General features: G+C 47.2%; 1 long non-coding RNA gene across 1 annotated transcript; it reads left to right on the forward strand.

Moving 5' to 3' along the window:
• Positions 1-1,974: 1,974 nt before the first annotated feature.
• Positions 1,975-2,927, forward strand: LOC127302959 (uncharacterized). Its single transcript, XR_007853205.2, has 2 exons — positions 1,975-2,306; positions 2,661-2,927. It is a non-coding gene; the product is annotated as an uncharacterized lncRNA (long non-coding RNA).
• The last annotated feature ends 11,611 nt before the right edge of the window (positions 2,928-14,538 follow it).

Consider the following 14,538-nt stretch of genomic DNA (forward strand, 5'->3'; position numbering starts at 1 on the left):
GTATTTAACAGTTTTTGTGGCAACAAGTTAAACCAGTGTTTCTACTCTGAATTGCGTAATATATTTCCCTCAAAATAGAACAAAGTGCAGACTAAACAGGGCACGCCAACAGATTATAAGAACCCCCACTAAAAATTTCATGGATCCAAATGACAGCTACAGACTGAATTACGGAAAATCAGCAGAGCGTGCAGTTATACAAAAGCAGAGAGGGTCTGATGAGGAAAGGATCGGTACCTCCTCTCCATCCAGAGGAGACGGCATGCTCACCAACATCATCGACCTCGGCCACAGATCCCTCTAGCTGCAATCCCCTGCCAATGAATTGCCGGAGTCAGCACTGTTACTGTCACCCACAACCACCGTCGTCGTGGTGGACGCAGCTCGCTCTGCCAGCGAGGAACAGCCAACGACAGCTTCCACTTCACCCCCGCCGACCCTCGCTTGCGCCAGCAGGGCTTGCAAGCTAAGGAAATAAGAAATCAGAGAGGAGATCGTAAGCCACGGTCTTCCTTTGATTCGAGCGCGCAGATGTGGATAGGAAAAAGTAAACAAGATAACTTCCTCACCTCGGCTCAGGATCTCCGAAGAAGATGGCGGCCATCTACGCGCCACTGACCACAACAAGCACAGAATCCTCGCCGAGTCGCCGGGACCCTCTTGCCTTGCTCCAGCGCGGTGACGGAGAGCCGCCACATGCAGTCTCACCTGGCAATAAGAACCGAGCGAGGCGCGGCGAGGGGTGAGGGGGAGCTGGAAGATGCGGTTGCTAGGTTTCCCGCACAGGAGCAGCTCACAGATTAACTTGCCACGCCTAGTCGGCAGATGATGTACCGCACACATCTTGTACCTGTTCCACGCTCCGCCGAGACATTAATGCTACGCCTCTGCACATGCTCCATTTACTGCGTACGCGCCCCTGTTCACGCGATACCATCCATATTCCTACTCTGTATTCCGTCCATTTTCCATTACTGACAATGCCTCATTTAATGCCCCTGCATGTCCGCATCACCACCCACTACGGTTCATGATTTCCGGACCACTCAAGCCCGGGCGCTATTCGTCCGCTCTCGTATAGATTCATGTGTCTTTAGTACCAGCGAGATGGCACGAAAAGAAAAATTGCTAATGCTATACATCTTTTCCAGGACAGTTATTTGTAGAGTATCATATGTACATATTTGAAAATGCATAAATAACAATGAAAGTTCAGGAAAAGAGAGAAATAGAAGTTGTCCATTAGTGAACATTACCATTGTTAAGAACGGTTGATTGTGTTGGTGTCTCGAAACCATTGACGCCTTCCATGCTCATCGATGGATTTTCATCTGCCGATGAGACCGCATGCTTCTTACTATTTTCATAGAATGCTTCATTTCGAAGACCCGCAGTTGAACTGGACGTGCATACATGGGCTTTAGACAGTACTCCTCTCACAGTGCAAGCAGTCTCGCCCTCTTCCCTAAAGCAAGGCAGCGGCAACCGTCGACGGGATAGGTGAGAAGATCGTCGCGGAGGTTAACATTCTTGCCATATAATTTTTCCCCTCCCTCATGATTCTCTGCTGATCTGATGTTTTTATTGTTTGCGGCAATCAGCGACACAGTTCCGACAGGAGGAAGGAGGAAGACAGGGAGAGGATGGCGACGGTGGGCACAGTGACAGTGTTTAGTAGACATTTGTATAGTGAATCTGTTAGTCTTAAAAATTGATTGAGAATTAGTGTCTACCATTTGGTGACTAAGCAGCCTGATGCTAATTTTGGAATACATTGTGCGTTGTCCAAATCTGTTGTACTCATCGAAAGGACACAAAAGTTCAGAACCCTATGCTATTGCTAGCTTCTGGTTGATACGCTTACACCATTAGGGCTTGTTTGGTTTCGGCCTTTCCCGGGGGGTTCCCCTAGTTTTCCCGGGCCAACAAAACCCCGGGCTGAGTTGGCCCGGGTCAATCAACCGCGCTGTTTGGTTGCCCATGGGTGAGGGAAACCCGTCCCTTCCGCGGCCTTTCCCCGGGCCACCATTCCACTAGTCCGGACATGGGGAACGAATTCCTCGAGTGGCTCTCGGGCGACGCCGCGGGTGGCGACGCATCCACCTGCTGCTCTACTTCCTCCGGCGACTGGAGCGAGGCGCCTCCACAGTCCTCCATCTCCTTCCGCTGAGCTCTACTCCGCCTCCGTCGAAGCTCCTCTCCCCTCCGGCCATGGCGACGGTGGTCTTCCTTGGGTAACGGCGACGGTGGTCTTCCTCCGGGAACGGCGACGGTCCTCCTCTCCTCCGGCGACGAACCGAGTCCTGGTGAGCACAACCTCCCCCTCCATCTCTTCCCTCTACATCCTCGGATCTACTGATGCTACATCAGATCTTGTAAGCAAATTTTCTATTTCACTTTTGGGCTGTTCTTGATGTGTTTCGGTCGAATTCTTGCAATTGAGATGTCTAGCAAACAGGAATCCTTAGTTTTCCCATAAGATTTCTGTTCATAATTCTGGGGATTTGATCTATGCCTGAGGAATTCATGCAAGTTGCTTAATTAACAATAGGTATATGTGTGAGTAAATGAGAAAAAATATTGCTACTCCACTTGCTCTGTTACCTAGTACATAAAAATTCATGGTGTATGAAGTACTCATGAACAATTGCTTTCTTCAGGCGAATCTGCGGGATGAATTATTGGAGGATGCAACTGCTGCTCGTGAGGGAGAACAATATTATTAATCAGTCCTAAGGTCACGTCTGAACCCACTTGTTGGCCAGTCCTGCAAGTACTCGTACTGATTTTTTTGTCATGTCTTTATGGTTTACTGAACAATGGTCTAAAGTTGTTCGTAAAATTGTTCATATGGTTTACTGAACAATGGTCTAAAGTTCAGTTTGAACTTCGGGTGTTACTCTGCAATAAAGTTTAATGATTTTGAAGTGTGGACTTTCAAGTATGTTTGTGACTCACTAATCTCTGTCAGTACTTGTCGTTACTCCTACTAGCTAGCGACTATATTTAGACTAAAGTTACTTGTAGTTACTCCTACTAGCTACCTTACATCAGCATTCAGCAATCAGCATCATATTTAGACTCCATGGATCTGTAAAGATAGCCAACAGTTCCTATGCATGACTGTTTGATAGAAGACCCTATAGCTGTTAGAATTTTACAGTGATAAGCACAAACTATAATTGTAAAGTTGTTCAATTTCATTTTAAGTAGTACTTGCTATAACTTTGCACTTCATTCTGCTATGGTAACAAACTGAATTTGTGACTTCTGAGCTCATGCTTCAGTGCAAAAATTTGCATCAGCTACTTGTGCCTGCACTGCACTACTACTTGTTCTAGCACATGTAAATAGGGCCCATTACTCCATGCTATAGTTCATTTGGTAATACACCTAGCTATAGGTAGGAGTAGCAACTGATTGATATAGGAAAGAAATGCATCGATGTAGTTGAAATTAATTCCATCGATCCAACGTATGTATCGTTCGGTTCAACTGTACTTGATGTAGCTAGCTGATTTGACTAGTGTGATCTGTCCGTTGCTCGGCAGGAAGTTGATATTATACTATAAACTTTGCAAGATTTTGCATAACGTGGCTGAATTTGAGATAATAGAAGCCATTATGAAATGAATTCTTGAAATGGACAACAAGAGAAAGCTGATTGTACTGGGTATGACTTTATGAGGGACATGTTTTCCTTTTGCAAGAGAGTTTAGTTTGAGTTTGTTGTGAACTCTGCTCATTCTTTCCCTTTGCAAGAACAATAAGTATTCTGAAGCATTTTATGTTATCCTAGGAGAGCCTCCTTTAAAATCAAATGCTTACTAGTTCTTTTCCTAATGCTACTGGGGATACACGGGAAAGTAAATTGCATTCTGTACTCTTTCATTGCATGGTAGTATATTGTTGGCTTAGATTACTTGATTGAACAAATAAAAGGAGGATTCATGGAGTTCGACAAATTGATTGCATCACCTGATATGATGTGTCTTTGGTGTATTATTTTTTCTGGCAACTAGCTTGCACTAGTAGAAAAACGTCCATTCGTACCGGTTCCAGAGGGGCATTCGTATCGGTTTTGCAACCGGTATAAAACTTCCGGCACTAAAGCCCCCCCCCCTTTCGTACCGGTTGCTTACGAACCGGTATAAAAGGGGCCTCCACGTGGGCCACCAGGAGAGCTCAGGGCTAAGGATCTTTGGTACCGGTTGGTAATACGAACCGGTACCAAAGGTTCCCCCCGCGGCAGGGAATTTGCCCAAATCTCTGCCGCGGCAGAGAATTGGCTTTTTAGGGTTTTGGAGAGGTTTAGGGATATCGGTTTGTTTCATATCGCGTCGATGCACCAGAAACGCGTTTGGGTTTAGGTAGTGCATGAAGATCAAGATGATGCATAGCAAGTTGGTGCATATAATATAACACACATGTTATTGCATAAGATCACAAATTAAGTAGCACTATGCATGAAGATCGATCTTCATGCATAGTGGTGCTCTCCGAGGCGTACTCTATATATGTCTATTACATGTAGCATAGTGGTACTCTTCGAGTCAACTATATATGTAACATGTACATCTTCATTCATAGTGGTGCTCTGCGAGTGGTGGTATGACGTCCAGAAGGAAAAATCCCGCCAATTCCTCGCCTATTGCTATGAAGCGGTCATCGATTGAGAGCTTGTTCCGCTTTCTTGCCAACTATAAAAGAATAAGATACAAATGAATACATGAAACAACTATTACTGAAACTCAACACAACTTATGATAACAAAACAAATTTGTGAAGATTGTTTTTGTACCTCTTTATTTCTTTCATTATTCGTTCTCTCGTTGACAATTCTGCGGATGTACTTGCAAACGAAGAATCCACAGAGATCGGTCCCCGGAGGTTGTTGCGGGCATTTCTTTACAAGAATATAATTCAATCAAACAATAGTCAAGTATGATAATTAAAAGGTGTGTGGACCTAGGTAGTACTACTTACTTTCGCACACCATCGCAGCTTCGGTGTCCATTCACGGGACGTATCTTCCTTGATGAAAGTTTGCCATACGCTGCTCGACAAAAGAAAATGCATAAAAGAGTCATCAATTAGTTCAAAGCAGGAAATTAACGAAACAAACCGATAAGAATTAAAATTACCTTCTGAGCATTAAAAAACAAGACACGTATAGATCCTTTTTTTTGCTTAGTGAGTCCAAGACTTCAACTTCTCCAATTTCCAAATTGATGACGAGAAGAATAAAGTGAAACCTACGCACGTTTCAATATGTAGTGTCATATATATAAGTCATTAGTTAAAATTTTGACATACGGTGAGCAAAATATAATGTGTTATAAGACAGTAAGACTCACTCGAAGTTGTAAGGCCAAAGTATTAGCTTTTTGTCACGTTGTCGCTTCAAAAACCTTAGCAAAGTCTGCGGTGTATCCTTGTTATAGAGGGGATTCTCTATGGTTTTAACATGCATTGTGTTCGGGTCAATGAACCCAATGTCTGTGATATCGTCCCTTTTGCATTCGAGCATCTTCGATCTGCATAATATAGCGCACAAAAGATTATAATCTGCAGACAATGAACGACTTCTCAAATTAAATAAATAAATCACTTACAGACAATAGCAATCGATGATTGATTTGTCGAGGGCCGGAGATTGTATAACTGAAAGAGTTCGGCGAAGTCAACGTTCACACAGTACTCCTGGAAGTAGTGCTCTTCCCTAACTCGCACCATGATAGTCTGGATCCCTTCCTTTGAGGCCTTAAGGTACCACGAATGCAAGTTACGCATACATGTTGGTACCTTCCTGAGATTCTCGACCAAATCTTTCCCTTGAACAAACTGATATGCTCGTTCGGCTAAGGCGTAATCGATTGCGTCTTGTCGAGAACTTTGAACGGTCTTCCCGTCCAACACCTTGGGAGGGGCGACCGATTGAGGGGGTTGTTGTCCGAGCTGGTAGACACTGTGTATCCCTTTTATCTCCCTGATACCCGATTGAACGGGTTTTGTCGCCTCGATCATCTTGTCATACGACCTTTCAATAGAACGCGCATAGTCAGATGGCGGCGGCGATGGTACAGGGTCATATAGATTGTCAACGGTACGCACAACTTTCTCCCGATCTAGTGTCTTCTCGAAAGGTATCTCTGGCACTTTCGGTGCAAAAAATTTCTTCACCTCGGCCTGAACGGCCTCCGCGTTTTCCTCTGGAGTTTTTTCCCAAGGTAACTTCTCGGTAGGCGGCGGTTGTTTCTCCTTTCTAGCTTTCTTCCTAGGCGGCGTACCGTTCCGCTTAACGGACGCCGTCTTACGCGGAGGATCTCGAGATGGTGGACTCACGCTGGGGTCCCTCTCGGGTAGGTGTGGACTTGGCTGCTCACCGGGAGCGCCACCGGGAGGAGTCGATGGCATTTGCTACTCATGTGTAGGAGTCGGTGGCCTTTGCAAAAGGACGACGTACTTCTTCGGCCATAGGGCGAAACCGTGCTTGACATCGGCCAGTGTCCTCTCATCTTCACCTCTAGGAATATCAAGCTCCACTTTTTCAAAACCCGAAACAACTTCATCCACCCCGACACGAACACAACCAGGTGGAATGGGCATATGATGGTGCATTGCTCCATCTTCACTTGGGTACACATAGCCGACCGCCACCTTAACGAGACGCGGTCTGATTAACATATGTAGCTCTTAATCTGTCTTCTCCGTGACATAATCCACGGGGTAGCTTCCTCCACATCCGTCAAGATGCGAGGAACCGACACCGCTTCTTCGCTGAGATGGGGCAGCATCGGCTTGTGGATCTGTAGAAACAATGGTGATCGGGTGCCCTCTCGATTTCTCTCAAGAGCCTCCACCCTAGTTAACAATTCCGTTACAATGTCGGCGTCCTTCTTCTTCTTTCGCGAACGGCTTCTATAAGTGCAGCGCTGTCCGGCCACGCTTCCTTCATGGTGAGACACAGGCGAGCTCGTACCCGTCCAACATGTTCGGGGTTCCCCGAGCGAGTGTCGGCTCGTCATTCTCTCGATCGGGAATGTACTCTCCCTTTACGACCTTTTCAATTGCATCTACAAGCTTCGGTACAATTGCCTCAATTTTTTCCTTCCATTTTCCCTTCGCAACGATCAACCCTGTCTTTGGGTCCAACCCCGCCCCATGAGCGAACAACGAGAACTTGGACCGTTCGGGCCAGTCCCATGTACGTGGAGTGATTCCATGATCAATCAGTTTATTCTCAAATCTTTGTCCACTTCGGAATGGCACTCTTGTAGCCACGACCCCAAATGATGCGGAAGTTTCTTCTTTGCAGCATTTTCGGTATTTTTCTTCGATCGGGACACAAAAGTAGACGATTTCTTATAATCCTTAAATGCGGCCCGATGATCTTTTATCTTCACTAGATTATCATCGAATCTGGATCTTCATTCTTATATTTGTCCCATAAATTTTTCTTGAAGGTCTGGAATTGTATGGCCATCTTCTTCCATGTCCATTCCTTGACTTTATTCTTCTGGCCTTCCGTCATGTCTTCCGGTAGGCTGAACTTTGTCATGAGCGTGTCCCAAAGAAATTTTTTCATCGTGTCGTTGACATAACTAGCACCACTCTCCGGGTTCTTCGGCTTATGCCACTCTTGAATGCTGATCGGTACATGGTCCCTAACAATAACTCCGGATTGACTTGTAAATTTGCGGCAAAACTCCTTGGGCTGCACTTTGGTTCACCATTATCCTTGAATGCCGTGAGGGCTAACCTGCCCTCGCCCTTTAGCACCAGCGTCGGGCCTCGTTTTGATCTATGAGACTTGGTCGATGATCCGAAGGCTAAAAGAAAAAATTATTCGTTAATAAGTGCAATACAAATAAATGAATGCATCTAGGGATGAACATATAGACTAATTGATACATAGATATACACCTCGCCGGAGTTTGTGATGGACACTTCGTTGTCTCTTCTAATTTGTTCAGACTCAAGTCCTCGCCGAAATCATTCAGAAAGTCTTGGAATTCGTTGTCATCTCCATCGTCGGGTTCCGGACCACGGGCACTCTCATAGATCAATTGCTGCACCGCTTCTTCCCCCTCCTCATCTCGGACGAAGGTGCCGTCCTCCATACCTCAATGTCACTGCAAAATTAAGAAAACAATTAGAAAACAATTCAAATGAAGAAAACAATAACCCTAACCCTAACACTCAGCGCTACACTCCGGCAAGGTCGCCTCTTGTTGTGGCTGAATCTCTCAGCCCTTTCTTCTACCTCTAGCTACCTCTAAACTCACCGGTGCCGAGCACGGAGTTAGTTAGTGAAGTCTTTGGGTCAATGTGGCGTGAGTGCGTGGCTAGCTAGTGAAGTAGTGGGCGAGTGCGTTCGGGCTCTGCCTATTTAAATCCATGTAAGTATTGTGTTCAGAAATGTGAAGACAGAGAAAAATGTAGCCACGGGCAAAGTACGTATTCTTCTTCTACCTCTCAACACACTCTCACGGACACACACTCGAGAAACTCAATGCACACATTCAGACAAGGAAGAAGACGCAGCTTTGCCATGAAACTTCCTTGGTGATCAGAATGGCTACATTGTTTTTGCTTAGCCATCACGCCTTGCTACAATCTCAGCTTGGCATCTCGCCATATGCGCGTCCACTGAAGTTTCACTGTTGCATCTCCCAAGCTAGCTAAACTACTTGCAAACGAAATGAACAATGCATATTACATGAATCAAGATTAAAGCTAACAGCCTCGGCCGCCACCGCTCCTCCCGCCGCGCAGCCAAAGGCGCGGGCGGGGCGGCTGCGGCGAGGCGCAGCCCATGGATGAAGGAGGCGCGCGGCGGCCGAGGCGAGGGAGCGCGCGGCGGCCGAGGCATGGGAAGAGCGCGCGGCGGCGAGGGGATCGAGGGCGCGCGGCGGCCGTGCATTTCGTCGAACGGCTTGCCCGCGTGCGTGAGGGAGGCGCCGGCGGCGCCTGCCGGCGTCGACGCGTGCGCGGGCTCCTCCCGGCGAGCGCGCGGCGGCGAGGGAGGCGAGGCGAGGGAGGGCGGCGAGGGAGGGCGGCGGGAGCTCACCTCGGGTTGGCGCCGCGCGTGAGGCGCCGCCGGCCGGAGGAGGGACGCCGGCGTTGTGGCGCGGGAGGAGCCGCGGGTGACGACGGCGTGGTCGCGACGGCGAGGGTGAGTGGTGCAGCGACGGCGTGGTCCGGCGACGGCGGACAGCGCGGCGTGGTCTGCGACGGCGAGAGCTTCTGGCGCGCGGCAAGTGTGAGTCGATTTGGGACATTTCTCCCCGCGCGGCTAAGTGTGAAGGAGGAGACCCCTTTGGTACCGGTTGGTACCACCAACAGTTACGAAAGGACTTTCGTACCGGTTGGTGGAACCAACCGGTACAAAAGGTTTTTTTTTTTGTTTTTTGTTTTTCTTTTTCTCGTTTTCTTTTCTTTCTTGTTTCTTTTCTTTTTCTTTTCATTTGTTTCTTTTTCTGTTTCTTTCTTGTTTCTTTTCTTTTCTTTCTTTTTGTTTCTTTTCTTTTCTTTCTTTTCTTTTCTTTTCTTTTCTTTGTTTCTTTGCTATTTCTTTTCTGTTTCTTTTCTTTTTTTATTTTCTTTTCTATTTCTTTTCTATTTCTTTTTCTGTTGCTTTTCTATTTTATTTTCTTTCTGTTTCTTTTCTATTTATTTTTTTCTATTGCTTTTCTATTTATTTTCTTTTCTATTTATTGTTTCTATTTCTTTCTTTACACTCCCGCCAGACGCCGTTCGCGCGGGAAAGTTTCTGCCTCGACGTCGCGCAGAAACTTTCCCGCCACGACGCCGCGTGGGAGAAAAAAGGCGAGAAAGAAAGGCGGGAATAAATTTTTATTACGATTGAACTCGAATTAAAAGTACATAGCTTAACTGAAAATTAAAGATACATGGCCAAATTCTACCGTTGGAGTCATTCGGTCATACTCGTGCCTAGCCTGTAGTAGTCGCCACTGTAGTCGTCGTAGTCGCCGTCATCATCGTCGCTGGCATCGGGGTCGCGGTACTCTCCGGTCGGCGGGTGAGCACGCGTGGGCTGGGACTGAGGGTAGCGCAGGCGGGGGCCACGGTAGGCCATGACGCCCTGGAGAGTCCGGCCGCGCCACCACAGCCGACGGCCGGCCTCGTTGAAGTTCGAAGGAGGCGGACCGCCCTCCTCATGCACGAAAGCGCCCTCTCACGCCGATTGATGAAGAAGCTTTCCCAAGTCGGGCTGTAGTCGGGATGCCACCGGGGATTCCTCCGCTGCTCTGGCGTGAGCTCGAAGTAGTAGTGGTTCGTGATGGCCATCTCGCGCGCCACACCTAGAGGGACTGGAGGGACCGGTACGCCTCCGACGCTTAGCAACCAGCCGGTCGGGACGCGGTAGCCCGGCGGGTAGGGGTAGTTCGAGGCGCAAAGCGCCTCCGCCTCCCGGGGGGTTAGAGATGCGATGGAAGCCATGGGAGAGAATGATGAGGTTTGCAGATATGAGTCTAGATGTGATATGTAAATGGTGGCCAAGCCTACATATATATAGTGAAAAAATGGCGGGAAGACAAAGGCGGGAACCGGTGGAAAGCGTGGGAAGAAAATAGGCGGGAAGACAAAGGCGGGAACCGGTGGAAAGCGTGGGAAGAAAATAGGCGGGAAGACAGAGGCAAACCTTTAGTACCGGTTGGTGGGTGCAACCGGTACTAAAGCTGTCGGCAGGATAAGGACGCCCTGCTCGATGAGATAAAGTATGTAGCGCACGACGTCCTGTCGGTGGGATAAGGACGCGTGGGTAACCTTTAGTACCGGTTCGTGTCTGCAACCGGTACTAAAGCTGTCGGCAGGATAAGGACGCCCTGCTCGATGAGATAAAGTATGTAGCGCACGACGCCCTGTCGGTGGGATAAGGACGCGTGGGTAACCTTTAGTACCGGTTCGTGTCTGCAACCGGTACTAAAGCTGTCGGCAGGATAAGGACGCTGTGCCTATAAAAGGAGCATCGATACACCATGGGAAGCAGCTCAACAAGCCAACATGGATGGAGAGTTTCATCACCATGGATGGAGGAAAGGGTTGGGAAATCTCCCGTGGCGGAACTTGTCGAAGATGCCCTTGGTGCACAGGCCCTATGGCATCTTCGGAAGTTCCGCCTCGGAAAAATTTCCCTGCAAGCCCGTGGAAGACTCCATCTCCTCTAACAATGTTGGGGAAAGGGTTGGGAAATCTCCCGTGGCGGAACTTGTCGAAGATGCCCTTGGTGCACACGCCATATGGCATCTTCGGAAGTTCCGCCTCGGAATTTTTTTCCTGCAAGCCCGTGGAAGACTCCATCTCCTCTAACAATGTTGCGGAAAGGGTTGGGAAATCTCCCGTGGCGGAACTTCTCGAATATGCCCTTGGTGCACATGCCCTATATATGGCATATTCGGAAGTTCCGCCTCGAAAAAATTTCCCTGCAAGCCCGTGACTTAACTAGTAAAACAAGCCAACCATCTCCATTGTTAATATCTTACATACAGTAACATCATTACACAAAAGTGATTTCCATATTGAGATACACAAGTTATACTCCATCTCCTCTAGTCTTCGAGTTTTCTTCGCCCGTTTCCCTTTCTTCTTCTTTGCGACGCAACCATGGACAATCTTCATTGTTTAAGATGATGCTTGGGTCAATTTTTACCTTGAAGGGTGGAATATCGTCAAACTTATTATAATCTTCGACATGTCTGTCTTGTCCTCTACTCCCACGATGTTTCTTTTTCCTGAAAGAACTATGTGCCGCTTTGGCTCATCGTATGATGTGTCCTCTTGCCTTTCTTTTCTTTTTTTCGGTTTGCTAGACATATCCTTCACATAAAAAACCTGAGCCACTTCACTGGCTAGGACGAATGGTTCGGTGTCGTACCCAAGATTCTTGAAATCCACCGTAGTCATTCCGCATCGCGGGTCTACCTGTACCCCGTCTTTCGGGTTGAACCATTTACAGGAACAAAGGGACCTTGAAATTAGGTCCATAGTCAAGTTCCCATATCTCCTCTATGTACCCATAATATGTGACCTTGTTCCCATTGCCATCTTACGCATCAAAGCGGACACCACTGTTTTGGTTGGTGCTCTTTTTGTCTTGGGCGAAAGTGTAAAATGTGTTCCCATTAATCTCGTACCCTTGAAAAGTCGATATAGTAGAAGATGGTTGCTTGGCCAACAAGTACAGCTGCTCGTCATCGGTGACATTCATGAGACATGTTTGCAACCAACCGCCGAAAGTCTTCATGTGTTCTCCATCAATCCAATCTTCACGTTGCTCCGGGTATTTAGAGCGTAAGATCTCCTTGTGTTCCTCTTTGTACGGAGCCACCAAGATGGAATTATGTAGAAGCGTGTAGTGTGCTTGAGTGAAAGAATGTCCGTCCATACACGTTGCTGATTTCTTTCCTAGCGTGCCTTTTCCACGCAGTCTCCCCTCATAGCGCGATTCAGGAACACCGATCGGCTTAAGGTCAGGAATAAAGTCAACACAAAACTCAATGACCTCCTCTGTTCCATAGCCCTTGGAGATGCTTCCTTCGGCCTAGCACGGTTATGAACGTACTTCTTTAAGACTCCCATGAATCTCTCAAAGGGGAACATGTTGTGTAGAAATACAGGACCGAGAACGCCAATCTCTTCGACCAGGTGAACTAGGAGATGTGTCATAATATTGAAGAAGGATGGTGGGAACACCAACTCGAAGCTGACTATACATTGGACCACATCCTTCTGTAAATTTTGTAGAGTAAGTGGATTGATCACCTTCTGAGAAATTGCATTGAGGAACGCACATAGCTTCACAATGGGTACTCGAACATTTTCCTACAGAAGCCCCTCAATGCAACCGGAAGTAATTGTGTCATAATCACGTGGCAGTCATGAGACTTTAGGTTTTGAAACTTTTTCTCCGACATGTTTATTATTCCCTTTATATTCGACGAGAAGCGACGGGACCTTGATGCTACTCGGGACTTCAAAAAGATCTCCTTCTCCTCTTTGGTAAGAGCATAGCTGGCAGGACCTTGATACTTCTCTGGATTCAGGTTGTTTCCTTCGTGGATACTTTGCTGGTCCTGCCGTGCATCCGGTGTATCTTTTGTCTTCCCATACACGCCCAAGAAGTTTAGCAGGTTCACGTAAAGATTTTTCGTCACGTGCATCACGTCGATTGCAGAGTGAACCTCTAAGAATTTCCAGTAGGGTAGCTCCCAAAATATCGGCTTCTTCTTCCACATGGGTACGTGTCAAAGTCAACATCATGCGGAACAGATTGTCCGCCGGGACCCTTTCCAAAGATCACTTTTAAATCCTTGACCATATCATATATAACTTCCCCATTAGGGCGGGTAGGCTTCGTTCGGTTATCTGCTTCACCTCCGAAATGCTTTCCTCTCTTTCTTACGTGATGTTGTTTTGGAAGAAATCGACGATGCCCCGGTACACATTCATGTTTCCCAAATAATTACTATCAGTCTCACCTAAACAGTGTGTGCATGCATTGTATCCCTTGTTTGACTGCCCTGAAATGTTACCAAGAGCAGGCCAATCATTGATGGTTACAAATAACAACGCTCGTAGGTTAAATTCCTTTTGTTCGTGCTCATCCCACACAGGTACACCTTCGTCACGCCACAACTCTAAAGTTCTTCAACCAATGGCCTCGGGTACACATCAATGTCGTTGCCGGGTTGCTTCGGGCCCTGGATGAGCACGGCATCATAATGAACTTCCGCTTCATGCACAACCAAGGAGGAAGGTTATAGATACATAGAGTCACCGGCCAGGTGCTATGGACTGGAGCTCTGCTCCCGAAAGGATTAAAGCCATACGTACTTAGACCAAATCTTAAGTTCCTTGCGTCATCGAAAATGACTTGAACTCTCTGTCGATTTTTCTCCACTGCGACCCGTCGGTGGGGTGTCTCAACATCACATCTTTCTTACGGTCCTCTTTGTGCCATCGCAACAACTTGGCATGCTCTTTGTTACGGAACAAACGTTTCAACCGTGGTATTATAGGAGCATACCACATCACCTTCGCAGAACCCTCTTCACGGGGGTGGACTCACCCTCAACATCGCCGAGGTCATCTCGCTTTGATCTTATACCTCAATGCACTACATACCGGGCATGCATTCAAATTTTCGTACTCCCAGCGGTAGAGGATGCGATCATTGATGCATGCATGTATCTTCTGCACCTCTAATCCTAGAGGGCAGACAACCTTCTTTGCTTCGTACGTGCTAGAGGGCAACACGTTCTCCCACGGAAGCATCTTCTTTATTATTTTCAGCAACTTTTCAAATCCCTTGTCGAAGTACCATTCTCTGCCTTCCACCGCAACAATTCCAGCGTGGTACCCAGCTTTTTACGACCATTTTCGCAATTTGGGTACAACAGTTTGTTGTGATCCTCTAACATTTTCTCCAACTTCAACCTCTCCTTTTCATTTCCGCAGTTCATCTTCGCATCAAGAATGGCCCGACCCAAATCGTCATCCGGGTCATCAAAA

This window comes from Lolium perenne, chromosome 1 (assembly GCF_019359855.2).
Source record: "Lolium perenne isolate Kyuss_39 chromosome 1, Kyuss_2.0, whole genome shotgun sequence".
Lineage (NCBI taxonomy): Eukaryota > Viridiplantae > Streptophyta > Magnoliopsida > Poales > Poaceae > Lolium > Lolium perenne.